The following is a 20,350-nucleotide window of genomic DNA, read 5'->3' as shown; positions in this document are numbered from 1 at the left end:
AATCCTTTAATCACTCAGTCATTACACCCAATTCTATCACTTCCTCACAACCAAGTCAATTATCACGGTCACAGATATAATTGGTTTTATTGGCTAAATGATCAACACTGTCTATGGATCAAACTAGCAACACGTATACCTGGCGGGGTGGATCCCAGAAGCCTCTACAGGCCCTGACACATCCATTATTAAACAGGACTTAATGATGCACCCGGCCAGCGCTTACCATCAGCCGCAGTGACATATAGGTAAGCAATGCCATTTTTACTTCTTGCTGTTTGCTCAGCTCAGTGTGTAAAATTCCTCAGCGCTGCTTATTGCACAATTATTTTCGCCTGAACAATTTAACTATAAAACTGTTGAACTAATAGGATAATCGTACGGCTACGCAGCGTGTATTTTCATTAAAGTACATTTGGTGCAGCGGTGGGCTCCGACATACCATTTATTACACTAGCTCCATGCAGACAATACGTGAAGGAGTTTCCAGGAGAAACACTTCAGAGTAAACAGGGAAACATTAAGCTTGCTCTGTCTTTGTTTGCAAGGAAAAAAAAGGAGCAGTGATCAATCTCCAGTACCCCACAGTGGCATCGTTCCCGCGCGCAGTGGAGGCAGCTTATAGCCAAGCAGTCTAAAGAGACTGACCGCTGATTCCGCTGCTCCAGACGTGGATTATTTACTCTTAGCTGTTGTGGCGTAACAGATTTTTGAAAGCCGGTGATGATGCGACTAGGATGACTAATCCAAGGTCAGGTCACTAGATACACACATAGGGAGAGACCTGTCAGTCAGGGGGAAAGGGGTGGAGAGACGCTGTCGGGGACCTGCCTCTAGGACTAGTCATCTTAACCACATAGTCCCAAGATGGATTATAAGGCTAAGGTTTGATGTTGAGTGTCTGGTGCGTTTTTACACACAAAAGAACGCAGCACATTACAGTTCCAGATTAGTGGATGGGATTTCTCTTACTCTCACATCCACTGTGTTTTCATTCACAATAAACTGGCCTGCGGCACGCTTTTAAAATATGTCATTTTCTCGTGCAGTAAATGTGCGTTTTATTTGCAAATTTTCCCTCTACACTTGAAAGAGATGAAGAAAATTCACAGATAAAAAAAAATTACATATGCGTTTTTAGTGCATTTCCTTAGCGGTAACACAATAAATATGAATGTAATCTGCATATGACTGAATTAATAATGATTGCTCAAAGCAAAGAAACATAAAGCAAAACAAAGCAGCTTTATATTAACACTTGACAAAGGAGACAAAAACCACGGCTAAAAGAACATAATACAAACACATGATACAAACACACAATGATAAAAATGCGATTTAATTAATTGGTGCAGAAGTGCTGCAAAGAACCTGCAACATCAAAAATTCAAGACATAATCAATGTGCAAACTTATTAAAATGTGTATTACCTGAAACTCTGCAGCGCTTCAGAATAGGGCTATGTGCACACAGCGCCTTTTTAAGGTGAATCCTGTTTGCTACCTGCCTGAAAAAGCACTAAAAAAAGTAACTAAAAAGACCTCAAAGAAGCTTTAGGAGAAACGCCGCCAACATTTTCCTTTTGCTTCAAAAGCAATGCAGGTATGCTTGTGTCTATAGGATAGGAGCGCATTCTGATGTCAGTGATTTTCTCATTTTCAGAAAAACAGACATATTTTCATCAATTTTTTGGGATCACATTTTCATCAGTGATTGGTCAGTTTGTTATTTTTTACCAGCTGAGTTTCATCAGCTTTTTTGTTTTGCATACGAGAAGATATCTGAAGCTTCTATCAAACTAACATGAAACCTGTATATACAATTCACATTGGTGATGGCTACAACTCCGTATCAATGTGTCCATGACCTAACAGAGCACCCACAACATTGCTCAAGTTCTGATATATATAAGTGGTTATTTCCTCATCGTATCTTGGCTTCCGAAACCTCTCTTTCAACTTTAACCCCAGCATATCATAGAATCATAGAATGGTAGAGTTAGAAGGTACCTCAAGGGTCATTGTGTCCAACCCCCTGCTCAATGCAGGATTCACTAAACCATCTTAGACGGATGTCTATCCAGCCTCTGTCTGAAGACTTCCATTGGAGGAGAACTTACCACCTCCATTGAAGGAGACCTCACCAACTCTCGTGGCAGCTTGTTCCACTTATTGATCATCGTCACTGTTAATTGACTGATTATTCTTTATTCGGCCACTCTATAACTTAGACATTGCTGGTGACAATCTCACTAATATTTCCGAATTACTGGCAGACGTGAAGAGGCCATATTGTAATCAGGTGGAAAGTCACTGTGAATGGAAAAAGGGGTCATTTCTGACTAATTAACTTATATACTCAAGTATAAGCCGAGTTTTTCAGCACATATTTTTGTGCTGAAAATGCTCCCCCTCGGCTTACGCTCGAGTGAGGGTCGCAGAAGACAGCGGGGGAGAGGGAGCGGCAGAGCATCGGGTCACAGGAGGCAGCAGCCGGCGGCTAAAGGCTAAGCCCGCTGCTAAAGAGAAATTAAAATTCACTGCACTGGCAGTGAATATTCATTTCTCATATAGCGAGCACAGTGTCAGAAGCAGCCACCGGCTTCCAGCAGCTGCCGGGCGATTACGGGTGCGAGCTATTTAAGAGTTATGAATATTCACATCTCTCCACTCCCATAGGCGTGGAGTGAATATTTATTACCTTAATGAGCGGGGGACACGTGATCGCCCTGCTGCAGGAGCTGCTGGCACCGGAACAAGATGCAGCGAGGGCGCACAGGGAAGATAAGTAGGATTTTTTTCCCTTTTTAATGGTTTTCTCATGTGGGCCATACATACCAGGATAGAAACAGGAACCACGCATACAAGGATAGGGATGAGGAACCATGCATACCAGGACAGGAAACAGGAGCCATGCAGACTAGGATGGGGATAAGGAGCCATGCAGATAAGGATGGGGATAATTAGCCATGCAGATAAGGATGGGGATAAGGAGCCATTAGTACAAAAATGGAGATAAGGAGCCATGCATACAAGGATGGGGATAAGGAGTCTGTTAGAATCTGTTTTGTTTTTTGACCATCCGCCATCTTGTTGTGGTTTTCTGGCTGCTGGTCTTTTTCCCCAGCTGCTGGGTTGTCTTAGGTCAGGTGATAGTATCACCCTTTATTACCCAGCACCTGCCTCCCATTCCTTGCTGGACAACAGTGTTAATCCGCTAGAGTTCTGGCTAGGTGCTTTGATAGCTTTCTGTGTTTGATATTGTGCAGTTCTGGGACCTCTGGTTCAGCTATCCTTAGTTTCTGTTTTCAGTTGGTTTCTGCAACCGTCTCTGTCTTTTCTATTAGGAGGTGATCTGTTTTTATACCAATTTCTTAGATCTTTCAGGGACCTCCTTCCCCCTGTCTATAGGTCTTCGAAAGAGTTTAACCTAGGATCGTCGGTGGGTCTATTCACAAGGAATGGGTCACCCACTCTATCGTAGGGTATCAGCCTAGTCTCAGTGCAGGGTCAGTTTTCCCTCCTTCTATTCTAGTTCTGTGTTGCAGTTCCGTAACAGAGTCATGCAGACAAAAATGGGGATAAGGAGCCATGCAGATAAGGATGGGGATAAGGAGCCATGCAGACAAGGATGGGGATAAGGAGCCATGAATATCAGGATGGGGATAAGGAGGCATGCATAACAGGATGGGGATAAGGAGCCATGCATACCAGGATGGGGATAAGCAGCCATGCAGACAAGGATGGGGGATGAGGGGACAATGCATACCCGGCTTATACTCGAGTCAATAAGTTTTCCCAGTTTTTTGTGGCAGTTAGGTGCTTTGGCTTATACTCGGGTCGGCTTATACACAAGTATACAAGGTATCTCCTTTCGATAGCACACGTCTCCATCGTATGACTGCTTGTTCTCTACTAGCTAAACATACTGATCCAACCACACTTATAAATATAGAACATGTATGAAAAATATATGGAGATTTATTAATAGGAGAATACGCAAATGTAATTTGTATGGTAATGAGAGCTGTGTGTTAAATGCTGATCAGAGGTCCTTCTACAGGTCATCCTCCTCGCCCTCCCCGACTATGAATCTTCTATGAATTATTGCAGAAAAAAATCATTTATTCTCTGGTCAATTGGAGAACTCTGTTTCCGATCCTGTAATGGAGCAAATTAATCAATGAAACTATTACATAAGGAAGCCAAAAAAAAAACTGGTGCAGAAAGTCTCTCGAATTTTGGGGTGTTGTGTCTTAAATATCCATTGTATGACATATTTATCCATGTCCTACAGGTCTGATCTCACACAGATGATGGGTCCAGAATCAGAACTTGGCTTTACTTCACCTTGGGCAAAGATGCAGTTTGAAAACCTTGGATATAAACACCCTTGGGCTACACCAAAGTGGCTTTCCAAGGTTCATTTTGGCATTCAGAAACTGGGGAACACACATTGATAGCAGAAATGTTTCCATGTGATGCACCCATTAAGTTGAGAGATTTCACATACCATATATAGCGTACTTTTTATGTAAGAGTAATTAGGACCGTATGCTTGGGTGCACAACCTTTTTCTTATTCCGAGAGCCACAATGATAAAATGTTCCCAACACATCTCTCTCTCTCTCTTCCACAATCTTATATCATAAAATTCATCCAGGAATTCAGTCGACGCATCCGTCATAATACTGGATGCGTCCAACACGTTTTCCACTATTTTCACAACGTCCGTCGACGCATCATTTCACTGCACTATGACGCACCACCTACGACGGAAGTGTGAAAGAGGCCTAAGTCCTTTTTGTAGCTGCCTTCTTTTGCAAAAAAATGTTACAAATCTGTCTGTTACCTAATAGAAAATGTGGCTACAGGGAGAAAATTCAGTTATACTCTCCCAGCATCTGCTGCTTACAGTCATTGGGACCTTGCTGGGGCATTGAGCTGTGAGCCCGCTGTGATGACTCTCCCTGCTCTTCGATTAATGTCCTGCTCTGCACACAATGTAGAGGAGGATGTCAGTCAAGGAGCAGTGGATCGATTTCAGCGCACTCACTGTATAATAAGCACTGACTGTTACAAGCATCTTGCACCGTCCCAATGACAGGACGCAAGCTGCAGAGTGAAAAAACACAAAGACATGTCCACATTACACACTGAAGTGAACAGATCAGCGACAGAAACAGATAGCAACCTCTTGTGTTATCAATGCATCATCAGATTGCGGTCCATTTTTTACAGTTTAAGGTCTCCTTCACACGTCCTAGAGATTACTGTACAGGAAAAAAACAGTACTGGTGAAATCCGTCGTCCGTATGTACATATGAGAAATCTGTCATCCGTATGTACATATGTGACATCCGTGTGCCGTCTGTGTTTGCTATCCGTGTGGCAGCTCTGGCACAATTTTCATAACAAGCAGAGGTCGTGTCCTGGTTTTCAGTGTGGACGGTCACATCATGACACTGTTCATGTTGAAAAACAGATATCGCAGAGATGGACTACGGCGTGGGACAGTATGGCGTAGCTGCACTTCAGGCAGGTGAGGGATATGGTTGATGATTTTTTTTTTCTTTTTATAGGGGACATGGGCATCAGTAGATTAGGTGTGACGTGAGGATTTTTGTTTATTATTTTCTTTGTTTTACAGGGGACAAGGGCTTCAACGGAATAGGTGAGTATAAGTGTGTTTTTTATTTTTAAATAAATGTGTAAAACACAGTGTTTTTATTTTAAATAAAAGGCTTTATTCTGGTTGTCTTTTCTACAATAGGTCTATGAGGTAAGCCATGGGGGCGTCTTATAGTCTTATTTGAATTTATAGGGGGGACCCTGTGTCATTTCTTTTCTTGAGTCCCCCATAAATTCACCATGAAAGGCTGAGCAAATAGCTGTGAGCTGTTATTAATAACCTGGGAACCTTATGAGGTATTGTCCCTTGTCCCAGATTATTACCATCAGCTCCCCAGATGTAGGCTTTCCCTCTGCGTGTTATGAAAATTGCGTGGAAGCCCACGTCTTTTTTTTAATCTTTTTTTTAATTCTTTATTTTACACAGGAATTACACAGCTGCTGATGAATACAATTCCCATTATTGTCTCCTGATCTCAATGATCAGAGCTGCCTTCAGCAACCGGCTGGCGCCTGGGAACAGAGCAAACTAACCACCTTCTTCCCAGGCACCGGTACGTGTCACGCTGATGACCCACAGATGTTATCCGTGTGTCATCAGTGTGCACGTGTGCCGCACGCATTTTGTGTTTCTTCCATTTTCTAATAATTGCGCCAACAGTTATTGCCTTCTCACCAAGCTGCTTTCCTATTGTCCTTGCAGCCCATCCCAGCCTTGTACAGGTCTACAATTTTGTCCCTGGTGTCCTTAGACAGCTCTTTGGTCTTGGCCATGGTGGAGGGGTTGAAGTGTGATTGATTCAGTGTGTGGACAGGCATCCTTTATACCTATTTAACAAATTCACCAGTTGCAATTATTACAGGTAATGAGTGCAGAGTAGGAAGGCTGCTTAAAGAAAAGCTAACAGGTCTGTGAGAGCCAGAGTTCTTGCTGGTTGGTAGGTGATCAAATATTTATTTAATGAAATAAAATGCAATTTAATTATTTTAAAATCATACTATGTGATTTATTTTGGATTTAATTTTTACATTCTTTCTCTCACAGTTGAAGTGTACCTATGAAAAAAATTACAGACCTCTCGATTTTTTGTAGGTGTGAAAAATTGCAAAATCGTCAGTGTATCAAATACTTATTTTCCCCCACAGAATTTGGAGGGTATGTACCAATTATGTGCACGTATCTTTCACTGTTCTCCTTGTGGCACGTGGGACAGACTAATGTGTGCCAACGAAGTGATCACAACAAAGTTATAGATTGAAGAGTTAACAAAGACAGAGTGATGGAAAAATTCAGTACAGCTTGAGGGATGAACACGGGTGGTAATAACATCCTTTTCCCAGAAGATATCATCTTATAATAATCTCTGTGATATTTGCAGTTTTATTAATTTCTCTTCATTTCTTAAATACTGCATTTTAATTTTCTGCATTATCTGCAGACCTTTCCAGCGATGGTGATTATCACTGTATAACTGCATTACATACAGACAGGGTGATTGCAATGTATAAGAATTATTGGATTTGAGCTTGAGTCACACACGGTGATTTTTTTGGGGAAAAATTTCATATTTTCTATGGTATTTTCAAGGTGTTCTTAAAGGGGTTGCCCGCTACTTTGCCACTTTTATATTTAAAGAGCAGTTGAAAGATGCATCTATAACTGATTAATGTGCATCGTTCAGCGGCCTGTGCGCCACGGTCACAACATCCATTCCCGTCATCAGCTGGTGTACGCTTCTGCTATCATTTCCACCTTTTCTGTGGTGTAAATCACAGTGATTCAGTCTGGCCTGTGCTGGACCATGCCCAGCCTGTTACCCTCCACCAACCCAAAGACACAACATTTTTGAGCAACAAGGCATTTCTAAAAATGCTATTAATATCCACAGCTGTTTTCAAAAAAATGCTTGACAAATTTCCACCAAAAAATATATTAGAAAATTGTAGAACTTTGCATAAATATAGTGACTACGCCTCATTAACCCAAATCCAGAAAAGCCCTTCAGGTCATGTTCACACCTGCAAAAATAATGCAATTTTTTCCACTGCGCTTTTCTGCAACTGTTTGCACCAAAATACACAATAGTGATCTGCTATTTGCTGCTTTTTCGCTATATTTTCCCATTCTTTATGTGTTATTGATGCAGATTTGATGCGCACTTAAAGGGGTTGTCCAGGTTTGGCGCTCACGTCTGTAGTCTCTCCATGTGACTGCAGATTTGTGAGTCTTCACAGCGCTTGTGCCAAGAGTGGGCGGTCATGTGGCTGCAAATATGTGATTCGCATACTTCCGGCCACATTCCGACTAGACGTGTCCAGCCTCCTCCATTCATTTGCATTGAGTGAGGTTGCATACGTCTAGTTTGCATGTGACCACATTTATGCAAATCACATTCTTGCGATCAAACACCAGCACCAAAGTATAGTGCGCGGTGAGGATTCTCAAATCTGTAGTCACATAGAGTGACTGCAGACTTGAGCCCTAAGCCTGGACAACCCCTTTAAATACATTTTTGGCTATTATTTTTGCAATTGCGTTTTTACATGCCAATTTTCAGGCTCCCCCTAAAAGTCTATTGGGAAAATAAAACACAATTCCATGGCAGCTTACATACGCCTAGTGGGCACTGGCATAAGTTTTCAAGGATTACCTTCCCCTTTGCCAGAACTGTTAACTGATAGCAGATTTAATGAACCAAAAAACACACATACAGGTCCTTCTCAAAAAATTAGCATATAGTGTTAAATTTCATTATTTACCATAATGTAATGATTACAATTAAACTTTCATATATTATAGATTCATTATCCACCAACTGAAATTTGTCAGGTCTTTTATTGTTTTAATACTGATGATTTTGGCATACAACTCCTGATAACCCAAAAAACCTGTCTCAATAAATTAGCATATCAAGAAAAGGTTCTCTAAACGACCTATTACCCTAATCTTCTGAATCAACTAATTAACTCTAAACACATGCAAAAGATACCTGAGGCTTTTATAAACTCCCTGCCTGGTTCATTACTCAAAACCCCCATCATGGGTAAGACTAGCGACCTGACAGATGTCAAGAAGGCCATCATTGACACCCTCAAGCAAGAGGGTAAGACCCAGAAAGAAATTTCTCAACAAATAGGCTGTTCCCAGAGTGCTGTATCAAGGCACCTCAATGGTAAGTCTGTTGGAAGGAAACAATGTGGCAGAAAACGCTGTACAACGAGAAGAGGAGACCGGACCCTGAGGAAGATTGTGGAGAAGGACCGATTCCAGACCTTGGGGAACCTGAGGAAGCAGTGGACTGAGTCTGGTGTGGAAACATCCAGAGCCACCGTGCACAGGCGTGTGCAGGAAATGGGCTACAGGTGCCGCATTCCCCAGGTAAAGCCACTTTTGACCCATAAACAGCGGCAGAGGCGCCTGACCTGGGCTACAGAGAAGCAGCACTGGACTGTTGCTAAGTGGTCCCAAGTACTTTTTTCTGATGAAAGCAAATTTTGCATGTCATTCGGAAATCAAGGTGCCAGAGTCTGGAGGAAGACTGGGGAGAAGGAAATGCCAAAATGCCTGAAGTCCAGTGTCAAGTACCCACAGTCAGTGATGGTGTGGGGTGCCATGTCAGCTGCTGGTGTTGGTCCACTGTGTTTCATCAAGGGCAGGGTCAATGCAGCTAGCTATCAGGAGATTTTGGAGCACTTCATGCTTCCATCGGCTGAAATGCTTTATGGAGATGAAGATTTCATTTTTCAGCACGACCTGGCACCTGCTCACAGTGCCAAAACCACTGGTAAATGGTTTACTGACCATGGTATTACTGTGCTCAATTGGCCTGCCAACTCTCCTGACCTGAACCCCATAGAGAATCTGTGGGATATTGTGAAGAGAAAGTTGAGAGACGCAAGACCCAACACTCTGGATAAGCTTAAGGCCGCTATTGAAGCATCCTGGGCCTCCATAACATCTCAGCAGTGTCACAGGCTGATTGCCTCCATGCCACGCCGCATTGAAGCAGTCATTTCTGCCAAAGGATTCCCGACCAAGTATTGAGTGCATAACTGAACATTATTATTTGATGTTTTTTTTGTTTGTTATTAAAAAACACTTTTATTTGATTGGATGGGTGAAATATGCTAATTTATTGAGACAGGTTTTTTGGGTTATCAGGAGTTGTATGCCAAAATCATCAGTATTAAAACAATAAAAGACCTGACAAATTTCAGTTGGTGGATAATGAATCTATAATATATGAAAGATTAATTGTAATCATTACATTATGGTAAATAATGAAATTTAACACAATATATGCTAATTTTTTGAGAAGGACCTGTAGTTTCTGCTACATGTGAACATGACTTTAAAAGGTTTTTCATGCTGCTGCGGTGACATCGCATTTACAGCACGGCAGCTGCAGCCAATCACTATCCTCTGAGTAGACAAGCCCAGTGATTGCCTGCAGCAGCGATCATGTGCTGCAGTGACAGCGCCACCATTGTACTGTGTCAGCACAGAGCAGGGACAGTGGCAGGGGGCAAAGTACTCGTAAAGCTCAGTTCGATAGTTTTACTTGACAAGGTTAAAACTAAGTAATCAACCATATAAAACTTATTTAGGAGTAGGCATGAAATAATGTAACTTTTAATAATTATAAGGAGATTTCTTTGACCAGATGAGACTTGTGTACTCACTTTAAGGCTGCCGTCACACTAGCAGTATTTGGTCAGTATTTTACATCAGTATTTGTAAGCCAAAACCAGGAGTGGAACAAATAGAGTAAAAGTATAATAGAAACATATGCACCACTTCTGTATTTATCACCTACTCCTGGTGTTGGCTTACAAATACTGATGTGTAGCATGGCTAAAGGGTGTGTAGTCGATGGGAGGTATGTGCCACATAAGTGCCTTGTTGCTGTAATGTAGCCCGGAATATTGCGTTGTTTTATATAACCATATGTTTGTGTTTCAGGACCTGTGGTGATGTCAGACCACATGGCTAATCATGTGATAGATTACTGGGTGTGGTTAGTCCTATATAAGACTGGCTAATCCTTTACACAGCAGATATGTGTGGAGGTGAAACCCTCCTGAATGTGTTTGGCTTCAGGACTGAGCCGGATGAACTCGACACTTGTTTTCCTTTGCCTGAACCAAAGGCTATTTTGATTTCTGTTGTTTTGCCACATGGTTTATGAAGCAATAAACCCAGTGAACTTTAAAGGAACACGTCTCCTGAGTGTCAGCCGTCGCAGCTGAGTGAGTGAAATCGCTTCAATTGGTGGAGACCTGCGAGCAGCGTTCCCAGCGGAGACGTGAGTTTATTTTTGAATGTCCTGGGTCAAGGCTGTTGCAAGCCAGCAAGCATTGCCGGAGAAAATGGAGGACCTGCTGAAACACTTGGTCCAGCAGGAGCAAAGGCAGCAAGAGACCAACAGGCTGTTGATGCAGCAGATACAACAGAGCCAGCAGCAGATACAACAGAGCCAGCAGGAGCAACGGCAGAGTCAGCAGGAGCAACGGCAGCAGATGCAGCAGAGCCAGCAGGAGCATCAGCAGCAGATGCAGCTTCTGGCAACCGCCATCCAGGGCAAGGCGAGCGCCCCAACCCCAGGTGTGGCTGATGACACCCACGTCCGGAAGACGGTAAGACGTGCATTGCAGAAAATGACTCCCGGGGATGATGTTGAGGCCTTCCTGACAGTGTTTGAGAGGGTCGCTGAGAGGGAAAAACTTCCGCCAGAGCAGTGGGCAGAGGTACTTGCGCCATACCTGACGGGAGAACCCAAGAAGGCGTACTATGATTTGACCTTGCAGGATGCCAAAGAGTATCACAAATTGAAAGCCGAGATTCTCGCACGTCTGGGGGTGACACTGACTGTCAGGGCACAGCGAGTTCACTCCTGGGGCTATCACCGGGACAAACCACCTCGTTCCCAAATGTTTGATCTGTTGCACCTGGTCCAGAAATGGCTGCAGCCAGAGACCTCTGCGCCTGCACAGATGGTAGAACGGGTGATGATGGATCGGTTTGTCCATTCCCTCCCGAGGCCTATACAGTCTTGGGTTGCCCAGGGTGATCCCCAGAATGCCGACGAGCTGATCGGACTGGTTGAGAGATACCAAGGGTTGGAAGGCTCCTTCGGGAGGCAGCCCATGCCGTACTGGGGGTCCCAGAGGGCAGCTGAGTCCCAAAAAGGGGTGGTGCGTCCAAGGTCACAAAGGGCGGGGGAGGTGGTGCCCAAGGTCCCCACGGGTGATGTGATTTGTTGGAGGTGCCACAAGCCAGGACATATAGCTGCCCGTTGTTCCCAAGCCACTGAGCAGATGGACTGCAGCATGGGACGCCGTTGTTCATACTATGCGTATCCAGTCTGTAGTGTGAACTCTCCATCCAACGAGGGACCTCAAGCGTGTCCCGTAAAGGTGAACGGTCGAGCAGTAACGGCACTGTTAGACTCGGGGAGCCTAGTGACCCTGGTGGGGGCCACTTTTCCTCTTCATCTGCTCCCAGGAAAGAAGGTCGGAGTGCGGTGCATACATGGTGATGCAAAGGACTACCCTATGGCCAGGGTGGACATTGAAACGGCATGTGGCACTGAATCCCACATAGTCGGCGTAGTTCAGGACTTGTTGCACCCTATAATTATTGGCCGGGATTTCTGTTTGTTTTGGGATTTGTGGGGAAAGGGTTCTGAGCTCCCTGGCAGGGAACCAGTGAACCCTGGAACGGTATCGCCACACCCAGAGGCAGACAGCTTTCCTTTTTGTGTTCTGGTTGGGGATGAGGAGGAAGTATCCCCTACATCTGACATTCTGGAGTTAGAGGTTACCGGTGAAAATTTTGGGACTGCCCAACATAGGGACCCCACTCTGAGGGAAGCCTTTAATAATGTCACAGTTATTGACGGGGTGGTACAGGAGCCGGGGGCAGACAAAAGATTTCCCCATTTTCTGTTGAGGGGGGAATTGTTGTACCGGGTCACGAAAATAAGGGAGGAGTTGGTAGAGCAGTTGATAGTGCCGGGTCCGTATAGACGGAAAGTGTTGGACATGGCCCATTCACACATCTTGGGTGGACACCTAGGGGTGGAAAAAACGCAGGAACGGGTTGTGCAGAGGTTCTATTGGCCTGGGTGTCACCGGGAAATAGTGAACTATTGCAGGTCCTGCCCTACATGTCAGCTAACTGCTCCTACTCCTCATTTCCGGAACCCCCTTGTGCCACTGCCCATTATTGAGGTACCGTTCGAGAGAATTGCCATGGACTTGGTCGGTCCCTTAGTTAAATCAGCTCGGGGCCATCAGTATATATTAGTCATCCTGGACTATGCCACACGCTATCCTGAGGCAATTCCCTTGAGGAATTCTTCCTCAAAGAGCATAGCCCGCGAGTTGGTCCATGTCTTTTCCCAGACAGGTCTGCCAAAGGAGATCCTGACTGACCAGGGTACACCTTTCATGAGCAAGGTGATGAGGGAGTTATGCAAAGCCCTGAAGATCTCCCAGTTGAGGACCTCGGTGTACCATCCCCAGTCAGATGGTCTTGTTGAGAGGTTTAACAAGACTCTAAAGAGCATGCTGAGAAAAGCTATAGAGAAAGACGGTAGAGACTGGGATTGTCTCTTACCCTATCTGATGTTTTCCATTCGTGAAGTTCCACAGGCCTCCACAGGGTTCTCACCGTTTGAGCTTCTATATGGCCGACATCCACGAGGACTCCTGGATATAGCCAAGGAAACCTGGGAAGCCGAAGTCACGCCCCACAGAAGCGTCATTGAGCATGTGGCCCTGATGCAGCAGAGGATTGCAAAGGTGATGCCTATCGTGAAAGAACACCTTCTCCAAGCACAAGAAGCTCAAGCCAGGGTCTACAACCGGTCTGCAAGAGTGAGGCAGTTCAATTCGGGAGACCGAGTTCTGGTGTTAGTTCCAACGGTGGAAAGCAAGTTCTTGGCCAAATGGCAAGGGCCATATGAGGTTGTCGAGAAACTTGGTGAGGTAAATTATAAAATTCACCAACCAGGAAGACGGAAACCATTCCAAGTTTACCATGTCAACCTCATCAAGCCATGGCAAGATAGAGAGCCGACAGTTACTCCGTCATTGTTAAGCAACCCAGAAGGTGAGGTTGGAGCGGTTACTATAGCAGAGACGCTATCGAAAACCCAGAAACAGCAGTGCCGGGAGTTACTCCAGAAAAACAGGGACCTGTTTTCAGAATTGCCAGGATACACGAAGGTCATAGAGCACGAGGTCCTAACAGAGCCCCATGTGCGGGTGAATGTGAAACCTTATCGTATTCCTGAGGCTCGTCGAGAAGTTATCTCCAAGGAAGTGGAGCGTATGTTGAGGCTTGGAGTCATTGAGGAATCCAAGAGCGGTTGGTCAAGCCCAATTGTCCTGGTCCCAAAACCTGATGGAGAGTGGAGGTTTTGCAACGACTATCGGAAGTTGAATGAGGTCTCCAAGTTCGACGCTTATCCCATGCCCCGTATTGATGAGCTCATCGAAAGGCTTGGGCACGCCAGATATATATCCACCTTGGATCTGACAAAGGGGTATTGGCAGATCCCCATGGCGCAGGAAGCCAAGGAGAAGACAGCCTTTTCGACACCTGATGGATGCTTCCAGTATGCCCGGATGCCGTTTGGCCTACAGGGAGCTCCGGCGACCTTCCAGAGGGCTATGGATAGAGTTCTTGCACCCCATAAGGCCTACGCTGCTGCGTACCTAGATGATATCGTCATCTTTAGCCCGGACTGGGAGAGTCATCTGGAGAAAGTCCAAGCGGTGTTGGATGCTATAAGAGAGGCCGGATTTACTATAAACCCAAAGAAGTGTGCCTTGGGTAAAGAAGAAGCTAAGTACCTTGGATACATAGTGGGTCACGGAGAAATAAAACCCCAAATCAGTAAAGTGGAGGCAATTCAAACGTGGCCAAAACCAGTTTCCAAGAAGCAAGTTAAAGCCTTCCTGGGAATCGTGGGATATTACAGGAGGTTCATCCCAAACTTCGCCACGATGGCTGCGCCTCTGACTGACCTGCTAAAAGGGACAAAACCAGTAATGGTTAAGTGGTCCGAAGAAACAGAGTCAGCCTTCCAAGAAATGAAAAACGCTTTGTGTAAGCAACCCGTTCTGATGGCCCCAAACTTCAAGAAAGAGTTTATTCTTCAGACAGATGCCTCAGATGTTGGGGTGGGAGCAGTCCTTTCCCAAGAACTACATGGGGAGGAGCATCCTGTTCTCTATCTGAGTAGGAAGCTGTCCTCATCTGAAAAGAACTACTCAGTCGTTGAGAAGGAGTGCTTGGCCATAAAATGGGCAGTGGACACATTACGGTACTATCTGCTGGGACGTAAATTTAGACTGATATCCGACCATGCCCCACTTAGGTGGATGAGAGAAACGAAGGGTAGAAATGCTAGGGTCACCCGTTGGTTCTTATCCCTGCAGGACTTCAGTTTCCATGTGGAACATCGGGCCGGAATGCTGCACGGTAATGCGGATGCCCTATCAAGAATTCCTTGTTTAGTGGGAGAAAGTGCCAAGCCCCACGGCTTTAGGCAGAGGGGGGAGGTATGTAGCATGGCTAAAGGGTGTGTAGTCGATGGGAGGTATGTGCCACATAAGTGCCTTGTTGCTGTAATGTAGCCCGGAATATTGCGTTGTTTTATATAACCATATGTTTGTGTTTCAGGACCTGTGGTGATGTCAGACCACATGGCTAATCATGTGATAGATTACTGGGTGTGGTTAGTCCTATATAAGACTGGCTAATCCTTTACACAGCAGATATGTGTGGAGGTGAAACCCTCCTGAATGTGTTCGGCTTCAGGACTGAGCCGGATGAACTGGACACTTGTTTTCCTTTGCCTGAACCAAAGGCTATTTTGATTTCTGTTGTTTTGCCACATGGTTTATGAAGCAATAAACCCAGTGAACTTTAAAGGAACACGTCTCCTGAGTGTCAGCCGTCGCAGCTGAGTGAGTGAAATCGCTACAGATGTAAAATACTGACCGAATACTGCTAGTGTGACGGCAGCCTTAAAATCCATGGTAGAATGGGTGCATACCGTAATCTATATTGAATATATATTGAATAGATTAGCATTTTATAAATCCAGCTAGAGAAGGAGACTAGGAGGGATATTGTCATAACAGTCTAATATAGCTATTCTGATTTGGATCTCCAAAGTAAGAACAATAGTCTCATCGGGTTGGAAAATCTATTTAATAATGTATGCGGTTTGTGCTGCAAAATCTGATGACAGATTCTATTTTTATGTTTTTTTACCCATTTCTGTGATTTTATACTAAACTCACTCTTTAAAAAAGGCGAGATATGGACGAGCAGCAGCCGGATGGGCATCTGATATCATAGAGACATTATTATATTGCATACTGTATACCTACAATAAAGCCATGCTGGAATCTATGTGTGATGTCAGGCAGGGGCGTCAATGTGTACGTAAGTGTGACCCAGACTTCATTACTATTGATGGCACAATATCCTGTAGATATTTGTTGCCAAATGTTAGCGAGCATGAGAAAACTGAATGTTTTCTCCAAGGCTGTGATCCCACTGAGAATATACAGTGGAGTGCATGGATCACTGCATTGTAATTGAATACAAACAGGCAGACTGGATTCCCACTACACATTTGGTTTATATTATGGCTATACGGAGTCAACACATGTAAGAGACTGTGGAACAAATATTGATATGTAGTAGGTGATAACACTATTTAAAGGGGTATTTATTATCAAAAATAGTGCAACCAGATACACACAGTGCACAGAGCCAGAACAGCTCACTACACCGTGTAGTGGCCGTTCTCAGGTACTGCAGCTCAGCTCCCATTGAAGTGAATAGAAGCTGAGCTGCAGTACCTGAGAATGACCACTACGTAGTGTATGGAGCCGGTGGGAGAAGCTAACAGCTGGTCTGCGTGGGTGGACCCCCTCTGATCTGATATTGATGACTTATGTGCCGATGACCTAATGATAAGTGCTGGACAGCTTCTTTAAAATGTAGTGTCGCCCTCTAAAGTTTTGTGTTGGTAGCACAAGCAAGTTACATTGCAAGCGCGCCTGATAGTTCACTACAAGTGATGAGCAAATTACTACTCAGCAATGCAATCATAAAACATATTCTTCATCTTGTCATTAGATTGATGCAACGAAGCACAAAGTGTAAAGTTATCCGCTATAACCTGTACCTGGTAATCTGGTTTATTTTCATTTTTTATTTGCTCCTAGAGATATGACAGCCATGATGTGACAGCTACGTTCTAATTACAGCATGTCTGCACACATCTTACCATAACAAATAGACACAGTTAAACAGTTGATACCAGGGCAAGAGACATTTGAGGATCGTTTATACTGTATGTGCATGTGCCCCCAAAAATGTTTAAGCAGAATAAACTGGCCGCAATAGTGCACAAAACAAGCCTTAAAAGATAACACGGAGGACCGTGATTGAATGGAAAACCTATTCAAGAAAGAAAGTCCTCCAAACACATTCTGTTTATATAAATGGTAAACAATTTTATTGATAAAAGCACACAATGGTTAAGAAGTTAAAAAAGGAGATGTAAACAGACCATACAGAAATGAAAAAAGGCTGAGTGAGTATAGTAAATAAATACCGTAAATTGCGTCTGTTCTAGACCTTGCAACACATGCTTAAATAGACAAATGAATAAATATATGAGGTTACAATAATAAAGGAATGGTGTCCTTATAGATAAAGTGCAAGGTTCAGATTAGGCTACTTTCACACTGGCGTTTTTTTTTTAATACGTCGCAATGCGTCGTTTAGGGGAAAAAATGCATCTTGCAAAGTTGTTTGCAGCATGCGTTTTTGCCCCATAGAGTAACATTACCGACGCATTGTGACGTATTGACACACGTCGCAACCGTCGTGCGACGGTTGCGCCGTGTTGTGGCGGACCGCCGGGAGCAAAAAACGTTAAATGTAACTTTTTTTGCTGCCGACGGACCGCTTTTTCCGACCGCGCATGCGCGGACGGAACTCCGCCCCCACTCCCCACACCTCACAATGGGGCAGCGGATGCGCCGGAGAAATGCATCCGCTGCACCCGTTGTGCAGCGCATCCAATGCTAGCGTCGGACTCTCGGCCCGACGAAATGCGACGGGCCGAATCCGACGCTAGTGTGAAAGTAGCTTTAGTAAACTGAAAGAACTTCCATGCAGACGCAGATAAAAGTACTGGACAGTGCTGGGTTATTGTAGCTCCCACAAAGATTAAACAAAAAGAGTGGCATAAATGGTACCACCTGTGGAGAGTAAATAGTTTATGGGAGACTCCAGAGGCAATATACAAAAATATATAGCAAACAGTCAAATTTATAGGTAATTTTGCAAAAGTATAAAAAAAAAGCATCAAAGCCATGACCAGCAAGATGTTATAGATACCCAGCGTCCAAGATGCTCCTATCCCCTTGACGCACGTTTTATCAGTTCTTCCTCAAAAGGGTGAAAAATTAACTACAAATGGCTCTCATTTTTTAACTTTTTAATCATTGTGTGTTTTTTCAATAAAACTGTTTACCATTTATATAAACACATTGTGTTTGGCCGCAATAGTGACTTCAGAGATGAATACAATTTTCTTAGTTTGGCTTTTTATTCTATTTGTTATATTTTTTTGCAGAGATATACGGCCAGAAAAGGTTATGGATTATAATATGCTAATAACCAAGGGGCGTTAGCAGAGATTCTTCACTGTGGGCATTGACTTTTTTCCCCTGCATATTAAGGATTGTTTTGTTGCCATACAGCATACCATCGTGCCAGGTTTGTATTATTTTTCAGCATTCTGCAAACTTTAACAGTTCCCTAATACACACCGATTATTACGCTCAAATAATTTTTGAGACCAGGTATCAAGAGGTGCATACTAAAAGTAGCCAGCCCAATACATAACTGGCAAAAAAAGCTGCACTCTGTAGCACTATAGCATGCAAACATGAAATATGTGAAGTTGGAATTGCATTACTGCTCTAGAAAAGAGCAAGAAACTAACATACTTAGCGCATAAATTGGCCAATTCATGTGTACCCAGCAGTAAACGACAAGGCGATCCTCTTTGCTGGGAACCTAACCTATTGTGATTCCTCTCCTGGGCTGATAGCCTACATTTATATGGGTAGGAAGGATCCTGCTATGATTAAATATGTAGGCTATCAGCCCAGGAGAGGAATCACAATAGGTAAGGTTCCCAGCAAAGAGGATCGCCCTGTCGTTGGATGTGGGGCACACATGGATTGGCCTATTTATGAGATAAGTATCTTCGTTTTTTCCTATTTTCCAGAGCATTAATGCAATTCCAACTTCGCATATTTCATGTGTACATGCTATAATGTTACAAAGTGCAACTTTATTTGTTAGTCAAACAATTCCTGAGCAAGGACGAAAGGTTTCCAACCTAACGCAAGGTTAACAAAAGTGGAAAAAAAATCATTATTATGGCTCTATAAGGATACTCTATACAATATATGGACCTACAACACTAAAAAAAAGTTACTGCAGTTTCTGACTTGTTTCAGGTCAATCCAACTTTTAGCCGTTCCCTAGAAAAAGGCCGGAGATTCCCCAGGAGATATGGATGGTGTTATGGATAGTATTAACTCACTACACACTTAGCCTTTTGAGATATGATTTGGAGTAGGGGTTTTATGGCTGGAATACAAAATAGATTTCCTTCTATTGGGTGTAAGAGGTTAAGGGAACCTGACTCTCAGCAATAAATAAATAAATATATATATATATATATATATATATATATATATATACATACACATGAGTGTATGTAATTTCAATTCTCACTGTACAGGGTAACTAATAGCCACATTAATGCAGATCATTGGCCTCTAACACTTGCTTTCTAGTCCCATCTCATGTCGTAGACCCTTTTAAATGAGAGAAATGAATATGTTGAATATCTAAATGGAAGAGACGCACAACGAACCTCTCCCGTATAAGAGGTGAATGTACAATGCACTCTGTAAACAATTCAATTTACCATGCAACACGCAATCCTTCACGTATCTCATCAAAGAATGGGTCTACACGGAAGAGTAACCCATGAACTGACGGAGATCAGCTCCTCCAGATGTGGGAGGACAGAGGACTCGTCACAGTAAATATTCTATATAGTTGAAAGATCTTTGGTGACATGCCCTAACAGTATTGTCTTCTGTAAGTTCCCCCCACCTCATCCTTCACAGATCCCCACGCCTGCTCTACGGGAGATAAAGCTGTCTTTTCTTTCCTTCCTGAATAAAGATTACTTGGTTTTTAATAAAATGGTTGGAGAGCCTTGATGAACCCGTCTTATCAACACGGCACAGGCACTTTATTACAAAAAAATAAAAAGAGACATTAATTGGAGAAGGATCTCTTGAACATTTGACGAGATATCAAATATTATACCTCTACAGTTCACATTATACGCTGGTCCTTAAGTGAATTCATCAGAAAGAAAATGCTCTGCGGCCAAACAATAATGCGGTGGAAAATTAGAACCATTGATTAGATGTCAAGTTTATTTTAGGTTGTTTTTTTTCAATAACACTCCTTATTATTCGAACAATGCCACAACCAAACGCTCACTTCTAATAAAGGGAATCTGTCAGTAGAATCAACCCCCTAAGTTATCTATATGGGCATGCAGGTCATAGGAAGCTGAATACAA

At 43.5% G+C, this 20,350-nt stretch overlaps 1 protein-coding gene across 8 annotated transcripts in view; it reads right to left on the bottom strand.

Moving 5' to 3' along the window:
• The window catches only part of TSPAN4 (tetraspanin 4), a 708,534-nt gene that overhangs the window by 166,954 nt on the left and 521,230 nt on the right, over positions 1-20,350 (bottom strand). The gene's annotated exons all lie outside the window — the stretch shown is intronic.

This window comes from Ranitomeya imitator, chromosome 9, assembly GCF_032444005.1.
Source record: "Ranitomeya imitator isolate aRanImi1 chromosome 9, aRanImi1.pri, whole genome shotgun sequence".
NCBI classification, from domain to species: Eukaryota; Metazoa; Chordata; class Amphibia; order Anura; family Dendrobatidae; genus Ranitomeya; species Ranitomeya imitator.
This window is presented reverse-complemented; position numbering and strand designations above follow the sequence as displayed.